The sequence below is a fragment of the Passer domesticus genome, chromosome 5 (assembly GCF_036417665.1).
Source record: "Passer domesticus isolate bPasDom1 chromosome 5, bPasDom1.hap1, whole genome shotgun sequence".
Taxonomy (NCBI): Eukaryota; Metazoa; Chordata; class Aves; order Passeriformes; family Passeridae; genus Passer; species Passer domesticus.
The window spans coordinates 17,101,177-17,114,702 of NC_087478.1; the positions used below are offsets into that span (position 1 = coordinate 17,101,177).

Below are 13,526 nucleotides of genomic sequence, written 5' to 3' on the forward strand. Positions count from 1 at the left end.
TGTACAGGAGGATGATCCCTGTCCTGGTCCTGCTGGCCACACTAATTGCTGACACAGGTCGGGATGACTTTGGCCTTTTTGGCCACCTGGGCACATGGCTAGCCAATGTTCAGCCACTCTCAATCTGCACCCCCAGGTCCTTTTCTGCTGGGCTGATTTCCCCCGGCCTGTGGCCCTGTTGTCTACATTTGTTGTGGCACAAGTGCAGGATCAGGCACGTGGTTTAGTGGAGCCTCATGGTTTAGTGTTGGCCTCAGAATTTCATTTAATGAAATACAAGAAAATTATGTGTGCTAATAGTACAGCAAGTATATTTTTAAGGAAAAGACAGCACTCCTAGTTACATTACCAGATACAAGACCAGCTTTCTTCAGAAAGCTGACTTTAACATGATTCTTTGTCAGTCCAGTTAGAAATGGATTTTGAATTCCTGCTGTCTTCAGTGTCCTGGAGGCAGTGATGCAATCTCCAACTCATGACAAAGCAGTGGTACTGTAGTAGATAGTGATTCATTACAAGCTATTGCCCAACTCCATTGCTAGGACTATGAAACTTCATTGCAAGTTAAAGCTGGCTTCTTACTGTTTGATAAATGAGATAAATTGGAAGACTGTGAATGCCAGAATAGGCATAGGAGAAGTTGACCTTCTACACTTTGCAATTCAGGTTTCGTTTGGTTCTATGGTAGCTAATTAGCAGAAGACATCACACTTTTTCCTCAAATCTTATGCCATGTATCCATTGTAAATGCAAGTGGAGAAGTGTTTGAGAAAGGCATTCCTGAGGAAGAGACTTGTAATAGCTCAGCTGTACAGATCTGTGTACATTAGCTGAAGCATTTTAGGGCCAGACCTTCAGCTGGCCTTTCAGCTCCATTAACTTTCAATAGCACTATAACAAATTACATGAGCTCATGATGTGCCCCGTGATGTTTTATGTCTGACAACTGGAGAAAAGTGGATTAAAGCCACATCAAAGCATAAAGGCTCCTAACTCTCTGTATAGATGAGCATGAGTTTAAGCTTAGATTTCTTTTTGGGTTTCATCCTTCACTTATTACTTGTTTCAAGCGTCATATTCAAAGGCAGTGAAAAATTGCTCAGCTCAGATGCGGAGTCAGGATGATTATCCAGTTATACCATAACACAAGATATTAAATAGTTTTCTACTTGGTTTTCAAAAAAGAATTTTGCATTTGTTTAGAAATGAAAATATTTTGTGTGTTTTAGTTTCTCATATTATAGTATGTATGTAAATACAAAACATTTAACATGTCTGTATTTAATTGCAGTGAGGATTATATATATAAAACTTCAACTATCACTTGCATAAACTTTCAGTACATTTATGTAACCATTTCTGACAATACAGTAGCAATTCTGACAATACCCTTGTATTGATAGTTTGGTATCTGACTCAAAGTATGATTAAAAAAATAAAATTAAAAAAAAAAGTAAAAAGTTACACAGTGAAAGGAAGCAGTTACGAAGAAAATAGACTTCTCTTTAAATAATGCCTGCCTTTGCAAAGCTCTTTTTCCTCCAAAATCCCAAAAGCAGTGTTTGACAACAGTGAATGTATTCTGATCACAAAGTGAATTTGTGTGCACCATTACCTAAGAGGTTTTTCCACAATAATAATTTGGTTTAAAAAAAAAAATCAATAAAACCAGACAAACAAACTACAAAACAATAACAAAACCATATAGACATTATTTTATGTCAAACTCAGTTTCTGGTATACCCAAATTTAGTATGCTACCCAGACTGTGTAGGATTGTCACAACACAGGTTTATCCTGGATTCATCAAATTACAGTAACTGATTGTACCTTTTTCTAGTCCATCCACCCTCTCCTCTGCACCAGAAAGCATAGCAGTCATTTACTCCTGCTCCATTGGGAACCAACCACCAGTACAAAAAGCTGGATTGTGCCAAGATGCACACCAAGCTCCTCACACCTAAGAGCAAATTTAATGATACGAGCAATGACCAAAAACCCCTATTTCCACCTTAAATGAGAAAGCTGCTGTGCAGTCATCTCGTTACTACTGACTGGTAACAAAATGAAGGCCAAGCAGCTTAGTGACCCAGTTGCATGAAGTAAGATAATTTAAATCAGTATTTCTTTGAATACCTTCATTTGTTTGCACAACATTACTTACATTGTCCTGGTAATAAGAAAGCAGATTAGAAAAAACAGCTCTGGGACCTTTTTCATTGTAGAGAGGATTATTCCTAACAATTTGTGTGCTTAGATTTCAAAATCATCAATGTGTTTCTGCTTGCCCATGAAAATTTTAGTAATACTCCTGTAATCCTTGTTTCAAGTTACACAAAGGCTGGTGGGAGAATTTGAAGCCAAGGTCAAAGCACAAGGACCAATGCAGCACTGGAATGCAAGCACCATTTGGGAACAGTGAAGAAAATGGTGGTAACTAAAAAGAGTCAAAAATTGGTTACAGTTTCTTCTTCTAGATGTTTCCCCCCTAACTTTACCTTTATTAAATCCATTTTAGGTAAAAATAAAAAGAAAACAAACAAGTGAGTCAACTTCAAAAGTACACTTTATCAAAACTTGAGCCAGAAATTACATGGAAAAGTATTCATGATCACACAATTATAATACATTTTGACTCCATGAAGGAAAAGTGGTAAATGGCTTGAAATATAACATACAAGAAAATCTGACCCAATTCAACCATTGTTAGGTGTGATTTTAAATTCATATTTCTGGAACAACACAAAATGGCAAAAAAAAAATCTAAAGCCACAAAGAACACTGCAAGTTTTCTAATTTTACCTAGAATAAAATGTATTTGAACAATCTACCTATTACAAGATTCAATTTTTCAATTTCGACAAGATTGCTCACCATGGGACAGTGCTGGAGGCTGTGCTGATGTTTTAAAATACAAATATGCAAGCTCAGCATGTTCCTAGGAAGTGTATGTAGCATTGAGGAGAATCAGGATTAGATGATAACTGCAAGCAGAGGGATTAACTACAGTCCTCCTATAAAATAATACTCATGGCTGCTTATATTTAAGAAAATGGTGAGGGTCACTTGCCTGAACATTGAAACTATGGCAAATAAAATTGAATTAGTGATTCAAAACCGTATAGTGAAATTTTTTTTCCACTCTCTTAGGGATTAAGTCAATGTGTTGACCAGACTAGAACAATAGTTTTTATATATTTTCTGTATATATCAGCTGTACTCAGCTATCATTTGAATTGGATGCAAATTGTCCTCCATTTAAATCCTCAGTCTTCAAATAAATCTGCAGCAGAATTATACACAAATTTGTATTGGTAAGAGACTTCAATCTCCTATTATTAACACAAAGTGCTTTATAGTACAATTCATGCATTTATATTTGCGTAATTTACAGGCTATACTTTGAATCTGAATGTGACAATTTAGCTGAAAATAATTACAAAAAACTATGTTTTATTACATAGTATCAATAATGAAATGGAAAAATTATTGTCTTTTCTCTTTCTTAGTCTTACTTTGGCTTGTGGGCTAGGAATCTCTGGAAATATGGCCTTTTAATTTAGATAACCAGCATTTCAGAACTAGATTAGTAAAACCGATAAGAATGCTCTTGGCCTGTTTTCTCCAAAATAAAAAAAGAAGCCTGATATTTCCATATATATATATATATATATATATATATAAGGTCTTTGGGAAACTAACAGTTCTGACATGTATCAAAAGAATATTAATATGCCTTTATTCTGGAAAGTCCCTTAAATACAAATGTGTAATTCAAAAAAGGACACCACTTTGTTTATAGGCTTCTGCACTGGCTTCTGTAGGCTATTAAATAAAAAACGGTAATATTATCTGTGTTATCTAGATAGTGAAATCAGGGTTTACTGAGGTTAGTCAGTGTGTGCAATCAGACTCTATTAAGCATGATTCTGAGCAGACAGGTTGGCTTCCAGTGAGATTAAAATAAAGTTCTGCAGGAGCAACAGGGCAATTTATTGACCACCAAAAAAATATCTGCATGTTCATTTAAATTTTTCGTGTTTGAACAGTTTCACTAAATCAACAGGGAGGGTGTATTCATGTTTAAGAAATTAAGTACAGGTGTAAATATCTGCAGAATCTATGTCCACATGCTTCATATATTTTGTAATTTCAAATGGTCACATTTTACTGTTATTTAGGATAACCAAGAATGTGTGATATTCATAAAAACATTCTGACTTGAATAATTTTAAGAGCATGAAAAACCTTTTAGAACATACAAACATTTGTTATTTTTTAAGATAACTTTGTGGATCGCTTTTCTGTAACTAAAATATGGCTAATTCCAAATGTTGTCAAAAAACTGTCTTTTGGAGTGAGAGTATGAATTCCTGGTTTAAACCCAATGAGGATTACAATGAGATTTAGTAATGGAAGTGCTGTCAGATCTTTAGCAACAGCAGAGCTTTCAGGCACAGCAATAATACTAGCAACAGTTGTTTGCAGATGTTCTTGTCATTTTAATCATCCTGTTAACAGAATTAGCAATGATCCACAGTTGACTTTAGTATTCTGTCTGCAAACTGTAACATTGTGAAAAGATGAAGGGAGTCATAACAGCTTAATAGAAAAACATTAAGTCTTCTTCAAATTTATCACTTACAGTATTTAAATGTGGAGTGCTGGTAAAACTAATAAAACTTTTATTTAAGGAACATTTCCCTTATATTATTTTACTGCAATTTCCATCTAAAACAAAGACTGCTTGCCTTCTATAACTCTTAGTGCTAGATATTCTTGCACATTAATGCCCCAGCACGTAATACCAGGTTAGCTATTATATGCATTGCAGCCATTGCCTTTAGTGCTCTCAATTATGTATCAAGCATATGTTAAAAGCTTTATAGACGCAAAAGGAATGAAAATAGCATCCAGAGAGTTAAACAGACAAAAATGTATTATTGCAAACCCAAAATTTATTTTTCCAGTAGTCTACTCTGCACCTTTGACTAAAAATTTTGTAGCAGATTTTGGTTGAGACAGGCTCAGGTACCAAAGGATTCATCTGCAAGAGATATGAAAGGCATACATGAGGTGCTGCTAAGCACAGAAATCCCCAATTATCATGGCTAAACTGCTGTGTGTCCCCAGGCAAGCTAGTTTTAAAAGAGTTGGCATGTTTACATGTGGTACAGTCAAGCCACTAGACTGAAACACAAGCACATTAAGGATGTGCTGTAAGTGAACAGAGATATCATAAAGCTGACAATTTGGGCCATACTTTCATGATACAAGTCATCTTCCCAAATACTTGCTACCATTAAAAGAGTGCCTGCAGTCCAGCCAAGAATCAGACTCAATGTTGTGTGAAGCACAAAGAGGACTGGTGCTCCCTGAGGCAGGATTTAACTGGCTGGCTCATGGAGAGCCTGTTGTCCACCGGGACCCCCAGCTCCTTCTCTATGGCGCTGTTTCCAGCAGGTCAGCCCCAAGTCTGTGCAGGTACATGAGTTTATTCCTGCCCAGATGTACAACCCTGCATTTGCCTTTGCTGAATTTCAGTTCTCTGTCCATCTCTCCTGCCTCTCAAGGCCCTCCTGGAGGGCTGCACAGCACTCTGGGGTTTCGGCCACTCCTCCCAGCTGTCATCAGGAACTTTGGTGAGGAGACATCTGCCCTTCATCCAAGTCATTCGTGAATAAGTCAAACAGTACTGGGTCCAATATTGAGTCATGGGGGTCACCATTACTGACAGGCCCCTAGCTACTCCTGGTTCCTGATGATATTCTTGATCATGACCCTCTGGGGACTGCCATTCAGTCAGTTCTCATCCATCTCACTGTCCACTCATCCTGTCCACAGTTCCCGAGTTTGCCTATGAAGATATTGTGAAAGATGTGTTAGATAATCTTCACGGTAGAGTAATATAAAATAATACTGTATCTAGAGAAAAATAAACAAGGCCATGTCTGTGCAATGCTGACCACAAAAGCAGCACTGCAATTCAAGACAGAGCTAATTGAGATCATCAAGAGTTCACTGGAATCATGAGATCTGTATGTAATGGCAGCCAAGAAAGTTAAAATTATATTTGGAAGAATACTGGGACAAAACCAATGTATAATTTTTACGTCATATAAAACCAACAGGTGTCTGTTTATATCCCAAATGGTGTGTTGCTCTGGTCTCTGCATGTCAAGGAGGATATAGCAATGTTGGAGATCAGCTGATGTACTAAAAACAATAAAGCAGCTATGTTAGAAAGAGAGACTAAAGATTCTGACTCTCCAGGTTGGAAAGCGGATGGAAAAAAGATATGATCAAAGTTTACAAAACTCAGGGTGTCAGTGGCTAAGACAAATACAAAATGAAATTGACTAAATTCCTCAGTGCAAGAAGTACTTTATAAAAGCAGTAGGAGTTCAATTTCAAACAAGTAAAAGAATATTCCTTTACACAGAATGTAAGAATGAAAGTCATATTACTTTTCAAAATGTATTAAATTTCTGGAATGTGGAGGTTCCAAAACTGGAGGAGGTTTTGAAAGCAGACAGCATCATCACATTTGGAAAGTACAAAAAATCCTGAGCAGCAAATCCATAAACAAATACAGGTAAGCTATAGTGAGGAATGTATCCTCCTCCATCTGTAACAAGACAGCTGTGGGTGTTAAAATGCTTACATTTTGACACCCATGGGAACAGAACAGATCACAGGAAGTGGAGAGGCTGGTGTTTTTCCTAAATAGCTTATCTCTTCACTAGTACATTTTTCCCCATTTCTGGAAGGACTGCAATTAATAAAAGGTAATGCACAGACTATGCATAGCTAGCTTTCAGTACCAGCCCCAAAAACATAGTTCCCAAGGACTATCAGATATTAAACTATTAATAGCAAATTGAAGACTAGCTTGATTGGATGGATATTTTTAGTATTCTTAGACAAGATTAAAGCCACAATTTGATAACCTCTTAACTAAGCCATTTCTACCAATCTTCAGTACATATCCTCTAGGAGTACTGTTCTATTTTCCACAGTACTCTTATATTTATATTCATCAGACCCCATGCCTTGAAGCAACAGTGTTTATTTACACTGTAGCCTCAGTAGGTTGCATACACATCCTTTGTCTTTCATCTAATCCAACACCCAACACTTCCACACCTCTTTTTTTCTCGGAAAGTCCTCGGGTTTTCCTTAAGAAAAAATATAACAACAAAAGTCAGACAACAGCTTCAGGCTTTCCCAGGTGAAAACATCCTGCTCCTAATAACTTTCCTGCTTGTCTAATTCAGAACTGCCATCCTGAATAACAAAGTCCCTTCATTTATGGAATACATCTTCATACTGTAGCCATTCTGAGAGAAAAAAATTAACAACAGCTAGATGAGAAAATTAAACCCTTCATTTTCAAGCTTGTCTCAAATTACTGTGCTCCAAACAGAATACATCAACAAACATCCATGCCATAAACACTACTGGGAATGCAGGGGAAGTTGTAGCTACACACAAACACAAGATGATTCAGGTATTCTGCTGTGCTCTGTACAGCAGACTAGCTTGGGATTTGTACTATATAAAAAACCCACATGCAGTGCAACACAAATACCCAGCAGAAGCTGGAACTGTCTGATTAAACAACATATTATTTATACAAGAACTAATGTATCTTAATTTCTCCTGGTTGGAAACCTTGCAGTGACATTGTGTAGGTACATACTGCTCTTGTATAAAGCAGTGATTTGTAGCTTCTCACCCCATGGGGTAATAATACTTACCTCAGACATGCCTTTTCATTAGGCTCTGCTAGAATTATCCTAATGTACATGGTGGAAATAAGACTTAGGTGTTTGGCTGCAAATTTGGAAGGCTGATGTATTTAAGTTATGACTATGCGTCTTCATTTTACCGCTGGATTCCAACTTAAGCCCTAAATGGTTAAAGTCCGGCACAAGGTGCAGTTGCAGCTGTATATATAAACTCTGACTTAGCTGAGAGTTCTCATGTACTTAAAATATTTTATGAAGTACAACTTTAGCGTATTGGAAAAGTCAACTATCTGAAGCTTTGAACTTTTCTAAAGAATCTGTAGTCTCTTCATGTTGCTATACACTCGATCTGATTGAGTATTTACAAAGGAAAAATATGGATCCAACATTACGCTGGAACAAAATTTATGATTTTTCCATTCCCCCCAGAAAGGGCAACAAAACCAGGAATTCTTTACACTTTCATACCCTATCAGGAGAGCTTTGGGCAAGTGCACTCAAATCAGTCGGAACACAAGCAGAAGTTGAATTATATGAACACTGCTTTGCCAACTGTCAAATGTATGTTGTATACTAACACAAAATATTTTTACTTCTTTTTTTTCTTTGATGCAGCAGTCTACCACTACTGTAGTATTTTAAATATATGTTCTGAAACTGAGTGGGGATTCCCGGTATATTAGGAAGTTAGAGAAAAAATGTTTAGTGCCATTAACACTGGATCTTCTCTACTTCTTTTATTAAAAAAGCACAAAAAGTCTTCTTAAGGAGTAACACTGAATACTTTATCATAAAAGTGTATAGAGACCTGATTTTCTTCCATTTTCTAGAATTCTTCATTGTCCTAACTTCCTTTCTGAGCTGAAGCAAGTAGCACCCATCATAGATGATAGCTTATCTGAAGGTTAGTTTACCCTCCCTGTCAGTATTACTACAATAGTTCTTTGAAGAGATCATGGTGCTTTAACCTCATGTTTAAATTAAGAATTTCACCTCACCTCAGGGAAAAAAATCCCAATAAAATAGCTCAAACAAACTAGAAATTTGGGGTTTGTGCTTCTTAAAACCAACACACTGGGAAACACTCACAAAATGCCAGGTAAGGTCAGTGAGGATCTGTACTCAGTTCTCCCTATGAGGCTCTTGCACACTACTCTATGCATTGCCTGAGTTAGTTCTTTATCCTCAGCCTCCTACTGCAAAAAATTAAATACAGAGAAAATAAAACCTTCCCAAAATTATTTTAAAGTATTTATATGTATGTTATAATGATAATGAGTTGCTTAATTTCTTTTTACCTAAGTACGTTTAAATACCTCCATAAAAAAAAAAAACCCACTGTTTTGTTACTGTAACAAAACTTGTTACTGTAACTGTCACTTGACCAGGCAGGTTACTATTATTGCCTGCAAAATCCAGATATTCTTACTCAAAACCAAATCACTGGCATTTAGCTAATAGAGAAAAACTTTTTTTCACCAGAAAGACTTTATATAAAATTTGATCTCCCAGAGCTTTGTTTTATGTCTCATAGAAATACAAAATGTGCTGTGCACTTTGATTCAAACACAATCCATGGCTTACAAAACATGTCACTGTTTAACAAGTAATGTGATGGAAAAGATAAAATAATGTTCTCTAACCAATATCAGTGGATCACCAGATAAGGAAGTAGTGATATATGAATCCTCCCTTAATCCTATAGAAAACTACGACTTGATAGAGAAGGATTACATGACACAAACACATCATCTGACATTTACTTCTAGTTTATCAAAAAATATTTGCCCCTCTTATACAGTAAGAGTTGAACCAACATGGAGCTAAAAAGAAAGAAGGGAATGAGAATAGTCCCTTTACTCTCATGTTCAATGCAGACATCAAGAGCAGAACATCCTTTGAACAGTTTAATTTAAACATGTTAGGGTATTGGTAAGTGTTGCTGAGTTAAGGTTTGCATGGGTTATCAACAGATTTATCAGATGGTCACAAAATCTTTAACTCTTATGTGAAGAATAAAAAATCAAATATTTTTCTAAAAAAACCAATAAAATTACAGATTATTATTTTGGGGAAAAAAAACCAAACAAACAAAACTAGAACAAAACCAAACCAAACTAAAAAAACATTAGTGTTTCAGATAGCTACTCCAGAGAAATCTTGTGTACTACCCCCTACCTTTCATTTGCAAAAACAATTGATAAAAAATTATACTTCAAATTTTCCATGCACTTGAACCATTTTTAGTTTAGAACTGTTCTCTATTTTCTTGATTAATTTAACAGCTAGCAATTTTTATGGTGGCTATAATAAAAGATCCTGTTATCCTTGTTATTCTACTTGCTGTTATGAATAAGAAAATTGAGTTGCATGTAAAATAACCATTATTAGGGGTAACTCCTCACCTTAGAATGGATGACTGTCATTCTTAGATATAACCATTACTTCCAGTAACCTTATGTGAAAGGAGGGAGAAAGAAACACTTAACCATGAAGAAAAATGTCATTTTTAACTGCCAAAAAAAATGTAAACTGAAGGTGATTCTACATGCACTGTAGAAAATTACAGGATATAAAACTACTTGCATGATTTATCAATATGCCCAGGAGAATGTGGAAAAAAGCTTTTAATCTTGTGCATTCTCCATTAAATAATCATTTAAGTTGTGAAAAAATGTGAATGATCTCTTCTGTTTTTCCAACATGGCAGAAAATAATTCAACCCTAAATTTAGGTGGTTTATCTGAAAAGTACTTTTGAAAATGATCACCCAGATTTATAAATAGTCAGGTAACTCTGATGAAGAATTTCTTTATTGACATCAATAATTCTCACCTTTTAAATCCTGTTTACGTATTTGTCCAAATTTGAACAGTTGTGCTTTTCCAAATTATTAATGACTGTTCTTGTTATTACTTAGAAAGGCAAAGAAAAATATTTCAGTGTTACAGTGTATTATTTTCAAATCCAAAAAGTCAGAAATACATCATTGTGGACTTCACATTGCTCAAATATTAGTCAATGGATGTCAGAACTCCTATTGACTACAGAAAATAGGAAGAAATTCCTTTAAACATATGCTCAGTTTAAAGCGTCTACCTATGCGTATGCATTTGTTTCTATTTTAAAATAGAGTAAAAAAGCAATGAAGAGCACAGAACAGAGCATCTACTAAGACCTCCACTGTGTGTGTGCTATGCCTTTTCCTACCCTTGGCTGTGGAATTGGACTGAATATTCACAGCAGTGTCAGGTGGAGTAACGGGGATTATTGTGAAGGACAGGACAGATCCCTGGGTTAACTCTTAGTGTATCTCAGATTGGGGACAGTTTGTCATTCCCATTACAGGGTATCTAAGGCCTCTGCAATCCCTGCTGTAAGCTCCTCAAGTGAGTGTCTGTTATTCTATATATCACATCTGGAATAAAGAAAACTCTTCTCTGTTGGCTCTTGGGCACTACTGTAATATGAATAATAGGGATAACATATTACAGATGAGGTAACAGCTGTGCTGGTTAGCCTGTGGAAGTAAAGGAAGGGCCACATTATCTAAGACAATCTTTTCACTGAAGTCAAGTTTAGAAACTGCATTTTGTAATGTGCACTATACACCTGTTTTGATAGAATGGGGGCACTGCCAAAGCAGGAACACAGAATCAAGTACAATAGCACTACACCAAGTACTCTGGGCCAGAATATAAAAGCATTCAACAGCAGCTATTTAGTTGTAACCACAGTGACACCAAAAAAACACTTTGCATTTTCCGTAACTGTATGCCAAAAAAACATGATTACCTTTAAAGAAATTAATTGCAACTCTGTAGGAACTCTCCTACACAGGGCATGTGAAACCCAGCTGCAGAGTCAACCATTATAAGGGATTCTGCTTGCAGCTGCAGCTAGAACTATATTAAATCCCAATAACACATTTGGGGAAATGAAAAAGAGCATTTTCATTGTAAATTAATGTTAATTTTCTATTCTTGATGCATCTAAAATTTCCATGACAGTCAAGGAAGCAGTCAGTGAGGCCTAGTTATAATGACAGGTAGGTGTTAGGGCACTTTGATCATTGCCAAGAGAAAGAGACCTGCCCTGTCGCTCTGCCTACAGATGTAATTTGAACCTGTGAGTTACAAATGTGGGAAGACTGTTCCATGCCATTGACTGAATTTAAGAACTAGACACAATTAACCACAACAATTACAGAAACATTAGAAGAAAAACTTGAAAACATTACTGCAGTTGATTGACATTGACCAGCACCTGCCAGCTGCCCACCCAAATGCACCTTCACCCTTCTTCACCAAGAACACAGGGCAGAAAACATGATGAAAAAGCTCAAGGATTAAGACAAAGACTAGGGGAAAATTAATTTGTTGCAAATCAAAATAGATTTGTGTAGCAAGAAACAAAAATAAAAATTTAAACAGTACCTTTCTCCCACCCAGTTTCACATGTCCATTTCTTATTCTTCAACATCTTCCCATCCTGAGCAGTGCAGGGGGACAGGGAATGGGGCAGTCCTTAAAGTTCTTATTTGCTACTTCTTCCTTTTCAGACTTTTCCACTACTCCAGTGTGGATCCAGCCATGAGCTACAGTTCTTTAGGATAAACCTGCTTCATAGACATCTCTCCATGGGCTGTAAGGAAATCTCTGCTTCAGAGCCTCAAAATCCTCCTCATCATCATCCTTTCTGACCTTGATATACCGATGGCTGTATGATATTTTCTCACTCCTCTTGCAGAGTTGACACACAGCTGGTTTTACCCTTTCTTAAACACGTTATCACCGAGGCAGCACCAGCACTGCTGATGGGCCCAGCTGTGGCCAGTGCTGGCTCTGTTTTGGGGCTGCCTGGAGTCCTGTCAGGGCAGCCCCATCCTCTCCTCACAGGGGCTGTCCCACAGCTCCCACTGAAGGCACCTGGGCAGTGCCACCAGCACTCTCCCCTATGGAAAATGGCCAGTTTGGGGCTCTTGCTTTCATCGTATTGCTCACACCATAAAAGCCAAGAATGCTACTAATACAACTGTGATTCTACTGTTCACTAGGTACATGGTAATTTTTCACTGTTCTTAAAATCAGTGTGATTTCAGATGTCATGGATACATGCTACAACTCAAGAGCACAGCTAAAATCCAGTGCAGAAATGAATTCATATTTACAACCATGTTTAAATGACTAATATTAATAAAAAAGTTTTATCTTTTAATTAAAGACTTTGACAAACACACTTTAAAAGGGATTTTATAGAAAAAAATTCTTAAGGAAGTGTTTAATCCAACCTCGTACCCTGTGATTGTCTTTGTTAATATTTGAGGGTCCGTTTTGGATGCAGCAGCTAGCTCACAAAAACTCACAATGTCTTTCAGAAGAGTCTCAAATGATTGACACATGCTGTCACAGATACGCACATTCACAAGATACTTTTTTCTCCAAACAATAGAATACAACCCACTGTCTCTATAACACCTATGGCTGCCTTTTAGGACACTCAATTAGAATACAAAGAGATATCAGAAACCACCCAATTCATATGTTCTACCAATCAGGTTTAAAACAAAAACAAAACAAAACAAACAAAACAACAACAAAAAAAAAAAAAAAAAAAAAAAAAAAAAAAAAAAAAAAAGAAAATCAACTCTATGACGTTGGTCTAGACAGTTTCCTAAAAATGACACTTACAAAAATCAGTAGTATTCAAGGTCAAAAAAGCATTTAAGCATTTGCACTTTCTACTTATGCAAGCAAGTTATTGGGGTCTTTTCCT

General features: G+C 36.4%; 1 long non-coding RNA gene across 1 annotated transcript; it reads right to left on the reverse strand.

The window, feature by feature from the left end:
• Positions 1 to 4,940: 4,940 nt before the first annotated feature.
• Positions 4,941 to 12,710, reverse strand: LOC135301260 (uncharacterized). Its single transcript, XR_010362997.1, has 2 exons — positions 12,188 to 12,710; positions 4,941 to 5,857 (listed from the first exon to the last, which is right to left on the reverse strand). It is a non-coding gene; the product is annotated as an uncharacterized LOC135301260 (long non-coding RNA).
• Positions 12,711 to 13,526: the final 816 nt, after the last annotated feature.